Source organism: Meleagris gallopavo, chromosome 5 (assembly GCF_000146605.3).
Source record: "Meleagris gallopavo isolate NT-WF06-2002-E0010 breed Aviagen turkey brand Nicholas breeding stock chromosome 5, Turkey_5.1, whole genome shotgun sequence".
Lineage (NCBI taxonomy): Eukaryota > Metazoa > Chordata > Aves > Galliformes > Phasianidae > Meleagris > Meleagris gallopavo.
Window position 1 is genome coordinate 48,883,114 of NC_015015.2, and position 11,661 is coordinate 48,894,774.

At 48.2% G+C, this 11,661-nt stretch overlaps 1 long non-coding RNA gene across 2 annotated transcripts in view; it reads left to right on the forward strand.

Annotated features, from left to right (window-relative positions):
* LOC104911243 overlaps nucleotides 1-11,661 on the forward strand; it is a 25,867-nt gene that overhangs the window by 1,061 nt on the left and 13,145 nt on the right. The window lies entirely within an intron of this gene.

Consider the following 11,661-nt stretch of genomic DNA (forward strand, 5'->3'; position numbering starts at 1 on the left):
AAAAAAGGCAAGAAGGCAAGAAAAAAGCTACTTAAAAGCTACTTGCTCCACTGGAATCCAATGGTTCTCATGCTGCCTTTTCTTATCACTGTCAGACTGTGTAAAAATTTGGTCTTCCTCCTGCTTGTAAGATCCTTTTTTGGGAAACTGAGTTCCTGGGCAAAATGGTGGCCTTGGGCATCACCCACACCAGGGTCTGCCCATGCTTCAGCAGCATCTATCCTAGCAGACCCAACCCAACCTGCCTCATTTTGGGACTGCAGCAAGGCTTGCCCATCCCACCAAGAGAGTGGGGCTCAGAGCTTCGTGCCCCCAACAAACGCAGACCCCTGAGCACTCAGTGGGAGGCTGGCATGGCCCTTGGCACGGCCCAGTCTGTGTATTCTCATGTAAAATTCAATAAATTCAGCATTTTCAGGAACTTGGCTTAATCAGGGTTTTCAATCTTCTCCTTCATTGCCTTCTAATATACCCTCCTAACAATTAACTCTGGGTCTTGGGAGAACGCCAAATGCAGGGTAAAAGACTTCGTTTTTCTTTCCCATAATTAAATGTCATGTTCACTGTCTCTCCCACTTTATTAAGTGTCCAGGCATGGTCTAACACACCCGTTGGTGGATTTCCATAGGGTCTGTTTGGAGCCCATATCCTGCTCAGCTCACAGGGAGCAGACGCGGGGCCCTAGCAGGGAGGAAGCAGCTTTCTAATGCTATCCTGGGAAAAACAAACCCGCAAAACTTCTCCCCTGTCTCCAGATGTACTGTGCCAAATATGTTATGTGCCACCAGGTGCTGAAGAAGGCATGGTGGGAGGGGAGAGCTGGTGGGGCAAGCTGAGACGGAGCTGTTTCTCCCCAGCCCTCTGAGCCCAAAGGCACCTCATCTCCCATGGGGTGACCTGTCTGGGGGATGTCCTGCCCCTGCCTTCCCCACCTCCTCCCACATCCCTCTCTGCTTTGGATAAACAGCCCTGAAAAGGGAGCCTTTGTTTCCAGCCGCATCAGGGGAATGGCTCCTAGTGGCACCGATAACCCTGTTTGCAAACAAGAGGACAGGCCTGACTACAAACAGGAGGCTCACAATGAATTGTTTCTCTTGTTTTCGGCACTTTGCTGTGTGAGATGTGTGACCGACTGCACGCGAGGAGCCTGAGCGTTGGCCTGCCCGGGAGCTCAGCCCTTGGTGACACTGGGGTCCTCCCAGTTTGTGCTTGTCTGTGTCTGGGCCACAGAGACCCCTGCTATGTTTGTCCCCAGGTGGCCAATAGATGTGGGTTTTCTTTGTTCTTAGGGTGCCTGACGAAGACCTGAAAATCACAGAATCATGAAAGCTGGAAAGGACCTCTAAGATCACCCGGTCCAACCATCTACCCATCCCACCATACCCACTGATCATGTCCTTCAATGCCACATCTCCACAATTATTGAACACCTCTGGGACAGTGGCTCCACCACCTTCCTGGGCAGCCTTTTCCAATGCCTCAGCGCTCCTTCTGAGACAAGATTTTTCCCAATATCCAACCTGAATCTGGTGGACGGAAGTGCCACGTGCATCTGCACAGTGATGTTGGGACAGCTGACCCATAGAGGAGTCAGCTGACATGGGCTTCAGGCCTGTGTAACATCTGGGAGAGGACAGTCAGCCCAGTGCAAGGAAAAGCAATGCTCAACAAGATCAGGCTGGGGTGTGTGTGCTTTTATTTCTACCTTTGGCTGAAAACTGTTGGCTAAAATGCAAATAAAAAGCACTGCTGTTATTTTTTCAGCCTGTTCAAACTGCCATGAAAAATACGACCATTCTGTTCTTTTATAACCTCTTATAAGCCCTCATTTTTAGCTTGCACTCCCCAGATCCCATAAAATAAATGGGCAGAAACGCCATAAAGTGAACAAAATACTCAAACATGGCCAGTTCATATTCCAAGTGTCTTATTAAATGCTTATTTAAAAAAAAAAATCCTTCTCCTTACATAAATATGTGATTGTTTGTAAATCTGTAACTAATTTTAAACTATTGGAAACAGCTTCACAGTGGAACGACCCTATAGAAACAGAGCTTTGCACTGAGGTGCCAACTGACTGTACTAAAGGATGAGAGCACAGTAGATGTGAGGTACCTGCATTTGAACATGATCAGAAAAGTTTTGCCTAGAAAACTCATAGATTTCTAGGAAAAAAACCACACTCAAGTCAGAGTTCACTTATTCCACATGTTTGGCTTTAACTAATACACAAATACTTATCCCCACATGCTCTCAGTGGTCCCAGAGCCATCTCCTGTCTTCTATCCCAAAATCCCATGTGCTTTTTGCACAGCACTCTGGAGCAGATCTGCAGGAGCAGGGCCAGCCCCAAACAGGCAGGCACGGCTTCAGCTCTGAATGTGAATTTTACCCATCTAGGCCAGGGCTGGAATGTGTCTTTGGGAGAAGGGCTGGACAAAAGCAATCTGTGGTACCACCCTGGTGTGGCCAAGAGAACTGGGGCTGCAGACACCCAATTGTTTGGGAAAGAGCCTGAAGCCAAGGGGTTTGATACCAGCACATTCATGTAGAGTAATCCCATGTCAGTCCTTCAAGTGCTAAATTGGAAGTGAAATCAAGATTTTTCTCATCGCTGGATTTCATTCAGCCTTTCCAAATGGCTGAATGCCACATACACTAAAGCTGTTTTGATAGTCTCATTCATCCTGAACAGCTGAAGACTTTCTAAAAAACAGTTCTGTATCCTGCAGGCTGCTCAGGTAGCATCGATGCACTGCAAAAATATTTCAGTGAACATCTCAGAACCCTCAGACCCAGGCTGTAAGCACCGGTACTATCTGACATCAGACTTCTTATTCTATCATGGACTTTACCCAGCAGGATGATGGTGTATAAAACAGCTCCCAGTGAAGTAAGCACAGGGCTGGGCTCTGCTTTTGGGGGCCAACCAACTCTGCTAGAGAAGCAGTGTAATTTGCTGGGCAGCATTCAGCTGAGTGGCACAGCTTTGAGGGCTATGGAACCAGTGCTAGGTGGTGTTTCCCAAAGTTCAGTCTCCCAGAGGGACTGCACAGAGGCAGTCACAGGATGTGTGACTCATACTTAATGGGACTGAGCTGTTTTTGTCATTGTTGCTGTCCCAAATGGCCTGGGAAAGGTTCCCTGGGAGAGACCCTATTGTTGCCAGCCCTGTTGCTGCTGTAGGGCTCAGGAGGTTCCTCCTGGGCAAGGCAGTGCGGTCAGGGCTGCGTGCATCCTCCCTGCTGGCTCCAGTGGATATTCTCTCCTGCGGTGGGAGAAGGCACACATGCACTGGAAGGACTATTTTGGGGACCTTCTGCCATTGGGGCTGTCAGTAAGACCCAAGAGCACACAATCTACAGAAGGATTCCCTAGGTTTCCCCAGCAAGAATAACCATGGTGGTAAGAAACCAAGGAGAGCTTCTCTGCCTGTTTGCTAGGGAGGGAGACATCCTGGGCAGTGATGTGAAATTGGATCTGCATTGTTCTATGGCACCGGTCTCACCTTACTTGTCCGTTTCCAACACACTGAGCAGGCAGCTGTGTCTCATGCTGGGCTCAGTCCTGAAGCCAGCAGTGTTTTGCAGCTTTCACGCTGATCTGAGCACACGGATGGGTAACAGCCTCCGAGGCCCTCCTGGCAGTTACCCCTTACACATCTCTTCTGTCCCTTGTGAAACAAAGAGAGAGGAAATGTAAGGAAACCAGCCACCCCCTGCTGTACAGCAGCCCTTTGCCTGAGCAGCTCCTCTGGAAATGAAGTGTCATTCCTCTCTAGAAAAGCAGCAGAAAGCTCTCTGCAGAGCTGCAGAGCTTAAAGGTATGGGGAGAGAAGGAAATCAAGTAAGTGACAATGATGACAGCGTCCGTCACAAGCTGAGTCAATCAGCAGACGCCTTGCTTGCATTTCCTCACACTCAATAAGGGTTGAATTTTTCTTGTTCCGTTCCCGTTGGGTGCTCACATCACATACAATGCTTCACAAATGCAGATTCCTACCTTGTGTGTAAAAAGTGAGGTGAATGGTTTCAGCACAGCTGGTTCTTGGCTTCAAGTATTCAAGGATCTTTTCTGAGCCCCAGGACTTCCATTCCCAGTATTTAAAAGCTCAGCTTTTATTTTAAATTCTGCTCCAGCTCTGAACTTTTAGCTTATAATTTTGCCCCAGAAAGGCAAAATGTAGAAATTAAAAGACATTCCCCCAAAACATTATTTTTTACGTCACTCGTGGGTTTGTTTTTTTAACATTAGATAATTTGATGCTATCTTGAAGCATTAGAATCACAGCTGATAGTATCAAAAAGAACATTCACAGTAACCTCTGTGTTAAACAAAAGACACATTAAAAGGCTGACCGACATTAAAACCTCTTGGAGAATAAGTAACAACCCATGACACAAGGAAGAATAGGTGGTAGGAACGTAATCCAACAGGATTTCTGCCTGGTTCTGTAAGACTATTGTCCTCCAGTTTTACCAGAGGAGGTTCAGGTGGGATATTAGGAAAAATTTCTTCTCCAAAAGAGCAGTGATGCAGTGACACAGCTGCCCAGGGTGGTGGGGAGTCGCTGTCCCTGGAGGTGTTCAAGATCTGTGGAGATGTGGCACTGAGGGACGTGGTCAGTGAGCACGGCAGGGCTGGATTGATCTTAGTGGTCTTTTCCAAACTTAATGATATTTTCATTCTAAATCCCTTACCAGACCCTTGGGAATCAGGTGGTCAAAGCTTTCATTTAGGCAGGTGGGCCCCCATGTGATTGCTGTAAGCTATTATTGCTGGCTCTAGAGGAAATCCCAAAGGGGTGGGGGCTGGTTTGGGTTTCCTAGTGGGGAGGTGCTGGTATGTTCAGGGGCTGGGTGACCATTCTGGGGTTTGGGCTGGAGGGGAGCTGGGCTTTTAGTGCTTTCTGCTGGAGGGCTGAGCATTGCCTGTAAGCAGCCTTTGTCTAACCTGAAGGATGAAGGTGTGCTTCCATCTCAAAGAGGTGTAAGAGCCTACAGTAAGGCTGGCAAAGCCTGAGTGTGCTTCTGAGGGTTGAAGAAGCAGAGCCTTGGGCGATGTCCAAGAACTATGGAGCTCTGTGCACCCTAATGACAGTGAGTGCAGTGTGAGCTGCTTCCCTCTGTGGGAGAATCTGCCTTTCTGAGTTATTGTGAACTGGGAGCTGTGGCGCTGGTGTGCTGGGGGATGTTTGGGTGAGGGAAGGTGTGTTTGCAGCAGATGGACCTAGAGAACACCTCCCAGAGTGACAAGTGGGTGTTCCCGCGGTGCCGGCACCGCTTCCTGTAGGGACCAGCGCTGGCTGAGCTGAGTCAGGAGCAACTATTGCTCTCCAATGGATTGTCTTGCTGTTTTAGGTGCATTGCTTTTAGGCTGATGTGTGGCTGATCTGGCCCTTCCAACAATGGCTGAATGCTAACAGCTGAAGGCTTAACAGTAATGTGCTTACTGTAATAAGATTTATTATTTTAAATGCCTGATTAAGTGCCGTGGGGACTAGAATCCTTCCTCTTGCTGGGGCACTGACAAGTGCCCTGGCACAGGTGAGTTCATCCCTCCTCTAGAAGATGCTGGTGTTTTATGCTTTTTTTTTTTTGTGTGTGTGTGTGTGTGTGTGTATAAAAATGTGCTTTGCTCTTGGAGCTGCTGCTGGTTTCACCAGGGGCTCCTCTGAGGTGAGTTCTGCTCTTTGAGCTGCACAGCCGTAGTTGGTTGTTTCATCTAGCCTCAGAATTGGGCTTTACCTGAGGGCACCTGTAATTTAGAGCTGTGAAGACACAGCCCTTGGCATCCCAGCAGCACCACTTGTGTGGGGAGTGGTTCTGCCAAGCACCTGGGCATTATGGGCATTATGCAACCATCCTTATGCACGCTGTATGTGCACGAAGCCCTCAAGGTAAGGAAGGGAACGGGCTATTGCTCTGAGGTGGGAAGGAAAACACACTTCCAGCAGCTCAACCACTGTGAGTTCCCAGACAAAATCTAAATTTCATCTTGATGATAAATATACTGTACTTCTTGTCTGCAACTGTGTGCTCAAGTTAGAGTTAGAGCAGAAATTGAGAATCACAGAATCACAGAATTGTAGGGGTTGGAAGGGACCTCTAGAGATCATCGAGACCAACCCCCCTGCCAAAGCAGGTTCCCTACACCAGGTCGCATGAATTTAATATTCAGATTCAACCAGTGATTCCCGTGAGGGAAATTTTCTCAACTTGTCTGATTCCCCAAGGAGGTGGTTTGCCCACAGAACTAATTTTGCAAGTAATGATCAGATGAAATGAGGTTCTATCCATGGCTTAGGAGACCTAATTAGGCACTAGTTGAATTCATATAAAAGTTTTCCTGGGTAATAATGGAAAAGTGTGCTTGGAAACTTTTCACTGAATAAAATGAACTGAAATAGAAAAGCATTTTCCTTCTCAACTTGTGGATAGAATCATAGAATCATAGAATCACTAAGATTGGAAAAGGCCTCAGAGGTCACCCAGTCCAACCCATCCCCACCATGCCCACTGACCATGTCACTCAGTGCCACATCTCCACAGTTCTTGAACACCTCCATGGACGGTGACCCCACCACAACTCTGGGCAGCTTTGCCAATGCACTGCCACTCTTGATTGTGCCCTCCGAGGCTTGTATTGAAAGGAAAGCTTTTCCTTTTCATGGCCTTTGCCCCTCCTGTCAGATCTCCCACAGGAGCTGATTTAAGTTCTCACATCATGAGAGATGTAGAAAAGATGCCTGTTGTCTTGGAAACGCAGGCAGCTACTTCTGGGAAAGTGGATTGCAAAGGGCAAGCGGGAAGGCAACTGATTTGTTCCAAATTCAGATTCGCTGTCCCAAATAGCATGTCTGCTGAATTCCTGTTCTGTCTAGGACTTCTTAAAAATTTTGCTCTCAGGATATTTGGAGGTAAATGCTGTCACTATTTAGTGCTACTGGAATGGCTGAGAAGTTTAGGGATGACTTATTCCTTATTATTAAGTATGTGATGGAAAATACACTGATTTTTCCAGTGTGCTCTGACCTGGGCAGCAGAGGAGCATGTAGAGTGCTGGAGTAAGTGAAGAAGATGGGAAGATTCCTGGGGGAAGTTGATGTCCAGTGGCTGGTAATGCCCAGAGTCCCCTCAGGAGAAGTGTGTGGGGGGGAAGTCCTCATGTGGAAGTGGGTGCCAACCCCAGCAGTCAATGTCTGAGCCTGGATGAGTTTCCCCTCAGCAAATGCTCATGATGGATTACTCTGAGTTGCAGTCATCATTTGATGACAGCCATCCAATGTCCCAAACCCCTCAGGAAAAGATATTTTGAACAGAATTGTTAAATGGCATCCAGGGGGAGACCTGCAAGAGGCCCAAAGTCTTCTGACTTGACCATCTCTCCAAAGCTAAATGGGATAATGCCCCCAGCTCCCAGAGTGGCCAGTGAACTCTTGGGGAGGTTAAGGCCTATCTTGGTGTGCAGGGGGGACTGGTCTGTGCTGAACTGTGGCGTGGGAATATCCGTGTTTTTCTGGTTTTACTCCTTCGAGTGGAGGAGTTGCATGAAGGCTTGATTCTCCTCTCCTTTTTGCTGATTTTTCCACCAAGCCCTGGTGAGTCTGATCTGTGACCACAGGAAGAGTGACTTGTTAGCCTAACTCTCTCTGCTGAAGCTCTCAGAGTTACTGCAACAGGTGTGCTGAGATCCATGCTGATCCATTACTGGACTTGGAGTTGGTTTTCCAAAGGAAATCAAGCTGTTGGGGCCATGGGCATCTATCACATTTTTCTGCAAATGGCTCACCTGGTCCCGTGGAGTTTGCTCTGACAACGCAGCTGGGGAAGGGGCTGCTCCAGCCAGCCTTGAGCTTCTGGGAGTTCCTCAGGTCTGAACCATGGCTTGAGGCCTTGGCCTTGGGACATGGCATGCCCAGTTCCCAGGGGGTGAAGCTGGCAGCTCTCAACTATGCTGCCCCTCCTTCAGAAGACATGGGCTGGTGTTCCAGTGATTTGTGGCTCATGCAAGATCCTTTGAAATCTTTTTGTGAGTGGGGATATTTTGTCCTTTTTTTTTTTAATTCAGATGCCATTGTGGGAGCAGTACAATTAGCCCCCTGGCAGACTGGAGCAGTGAGCAGCAATTGCTTTGTTTCTAACCCACCACATTGGTTGCATAGCTGTAGTGTTTCCTTTCCCCAAGCAAATGCTTGTTTTAGAGGTTGGTAACCGTTCACTTAAATTTCTCCTTGCTGAGAGGAGAGACATCTCTTATTGCTTTCTTACACAGCAGCCTGTGGATAACACAGATTTCAGCCCTAGAAGCACAGGGGGTCCAGATGGTGTGTCAAAGGCCTCTGCATTGTGTTGTGGGGTGGCTGTAAATTGTATTCGCCCTACTTGTAAAACCTGCTTTACTTTTCATGGGATTGAGCAGTGACGGGCACTTGCTTTTTTTTTTTTTTTTTAATAATTTCAAATCCACTAGAGGGCAACATGATCTGGTGTGGAAAGGGAGAAGTGAGGAAATGGCACAATGCTGGATGAATGGCCATGGGGATGAGCAAAGGGCTCTGGGTGGGATGGGGGTGGCAGTGGCAGGGCAAGAGCAGCTCCCTGTTGGCCTCTGGTTTGAGGTTCACTCATGTTTTCACTAAAAAGTGAAAACTAAAAGGGGTGTAAGGGTTAGCAAATAGCCTGCACTTAGCTGCAGCAGCTTGGGCAGAGCAGGACAGGAACAGTCCTGTTGGAGGTGGGGAGAGGTGAGATGGAGGTGGGCACTTATCAATGAAATGCTCGGGGTTTTGCCAGCTGTGAGGTCAGAGCTAGTGAGCTGTGGTGGCGGCTGGCCAGCAACTGTGTGGTGTGGTTATAAAATGTGTAAGCTCTAAGACATGTTTCCTTGGCTGCAGTCTGAACTCTCCTGCTCTACTGTGAGCACTTCCCCTTCCGCAGTGTCCTCGTCCTGCAGCAATACTGTCCCACACCTCATATCCCAAACGCTGCTGTGACTGAGCAATGTGACCTTTGTCCATAGGAGAAAAAGTGAGCAGGAGGACAGCTGGAGTCTTTATATGCTCCAGATGCAGTTTCACCATTCACAGCCACCTCTCCATCCAGGTTTCAGTGGAATTCACTGTGTTCCCACTGTCCAGCTGTCCTCCTGGCCAGCACCTTGGGAATGATCTGAGGGGCTGGGAGATTCCTTTCAGAAGGCTGCCAGGAGAGCAACATTAATTCCAGCTCAGTGCATTATGTCACTTTATTTTCCTTCTGTGGTTTGTTTTTCTTTACTTTCATCTCCTCTATATTTGGCTGCACAGAAATTTCTACTTCAACCCAACCTGTGTGCTTTTGACAGACAGGCTGATTTATGATCTACAGCTGGGAGGAGTAGTTAAGGTTCAGCTGCAAGCTCTGGAGCTAAGGTGAGAGTGCTGTATTTCAGCCTAGTCCTATTTTATGATCTTAGGTATGGAGAGCTGTGAGCAGCTGAAGGAAGGCACAACGAATGCCCACAGCTCTGCAGTGCTCTGGCTGATGTTCCCAATCTCACCTCCCCATCCACTTCTGTGCACCAGACATCATCTGTCGGGTTCAAGGGGCTCAGCAGGGGATGCTGCAAACTATGTGCATCCCCCTGGGAGTGAGTTCCATGCTGGAGAAGGGAACGTTAGGCCTGGCCTCTCTCTAGGCCTAAACTAAGGCTGTAAACAACTGCTGGAGCTCCTTGGAAACAGGCCCAGATGGAAATATGCCCAAATTTCCTAAAAATCAATGAAGCAAGAAGGTAGCGCAAGATCTTTAGAAAACAATAAAAATGCTGTTTCCACTGCAGAATTATGTAGTGACTTTGTTAGCTTGCAGGAGCCTTTGCACAGCCTTCCCTTGTCATTCTCTCGCCCTCTGCCTTTCCGAAAGGTTTTTGTGGGAAAAGAGGCCAAGGAAACTGCAAGCACTCAAAGGAAAATTTAGAAACAGCTCTTTTTGAATTAAAACTGTATATGTATATATATATAAAGGCAGGGACAAACCTTGCTGTGTTCTCCAGAAAAACTTCACTTAGTTAACTTTTTTGAATGAATCATCACCATTAAGAAGGAAGGACTGCTGCTCCTCTTAGGCCGCTGCCTCATCCCCAGAATATGCACTGCTGATTCCCTGCAGCAGCTGACTGCTGGAAATTCCCCCTTTTTCCTGGCTGGGCCGGTTGCTACTGCTCATGAAGAAGCACAGCTGAAATGTGCTGTGATGAGCAGGGGGAGCCCTGCTGTGCCTGAGGGCAGCAGAGCAGTCCAACAGGAGAGTCTACTGGGGGGCTCTTGGGAAAGTGGTGCTCTGCCCCTATGCTGGCAAGAGAAAAGTGAACTGCTGCAGGGCAGCAGGAGCTCCACAGGAGGTGGTTGGGAAATATGTCAGAGTTGTAAAAAATCAGGGAAAATAGCATGGTCACAGAATGGTTTGTGTTGGAAGGAACTTAAAAACCTGCTTGGTTCCGTGCCTCTGCTGTGGGCTGGTTGCCCCCACCAGATCAGGCTTCCCAGGGACCCCATCCTACCTGGCCTTGCACCAGAATGTTTATCTTAGGGATGGTCAGGTTCTGGGCCCACAGCAAGGCTTAAGGATTCAAATGGTGTGGACAAGCAGTGTTAGTCAGGAGGAAAAATGATAGTGATGGGTTGATGGTTGGACTAGATGATCTTAGAGGTCTTTTCCATCCTTAATGACTCTGTGCTTGGGATGCTGAACCCCTAGATGCAGCTGGGAAAGAAATTTGGTGCAGGAGAACAGAAAGCATGGCGACCTTGCAGAGTGAGATCTCCCAGGCAGAGATGGCACCAGTGAGCACCTATGTCTCCAGTTCTGCCAATCTGCTTGTGTCCTGGTGGCTGTGCCATGTAGAGCCCCTGGTTGCTGCTTTTTCCCAGCTTGCAAGCAGTGCTGTGTGCTGCTGCAGGCTGTGAGCAGGGGAACTCAGGGCTCATTCAAGAAGCCCTAATTTTCCAGGCTCTGCCTGTATCTGATGGCTGGCCTTGTAGATTGCACTGAGTATGTTTGTTTTATTGCTTTTTATCTTGTAATTTCATTTTACGTACATGCATTTTCACCAGACCTGGTGAAAATGTTTAGCAGCTTCTGCATCACTTAAACTTCCCCTTTTCTCCCTACTATAACTGGGCCTGGGGTAAAATAGGATGAGAAATATCCATATAGTTCAGCAAAGTGCAGATGGGAAGGGGCCTTTTGCATTTTCTCTGGTTTTGCTTCTGGTTAGCTTTTGTTCCATGCAAGGCTTGCAGTCAGCAGAGAGGAAAAAACAGTCTGCTAGGAAAGACGGGATCCAGCTGCGGGCTTCTGGCTGCAGATTTGGGAGTGGGAGTGCAGCGCAGTCCCATGGACGCAGCTGGAGCTGTGCAGCAACTCTGCCTGGGGATTGGTGTGAGAAAACCCTCCTGCACCTCTGCCCTGAGGTGAGTGCCTGCAGCAGGGGCTGCAGCTGATCTGGTGGCAGAGGAAGGCAGAGTGAAACCTTCAGTGTTTGTCTCAGCCTTACAGCTCATAGTGGGAGCACTGGGGTTCTTTCACAGCTTATGCAAGAGCCCAGCGATGCCAGAATGGCTGAAACCTAAGGGAAATTAAAACTGAGTAACTCCTGTTGTTTTGGGGTTTTTTTCCC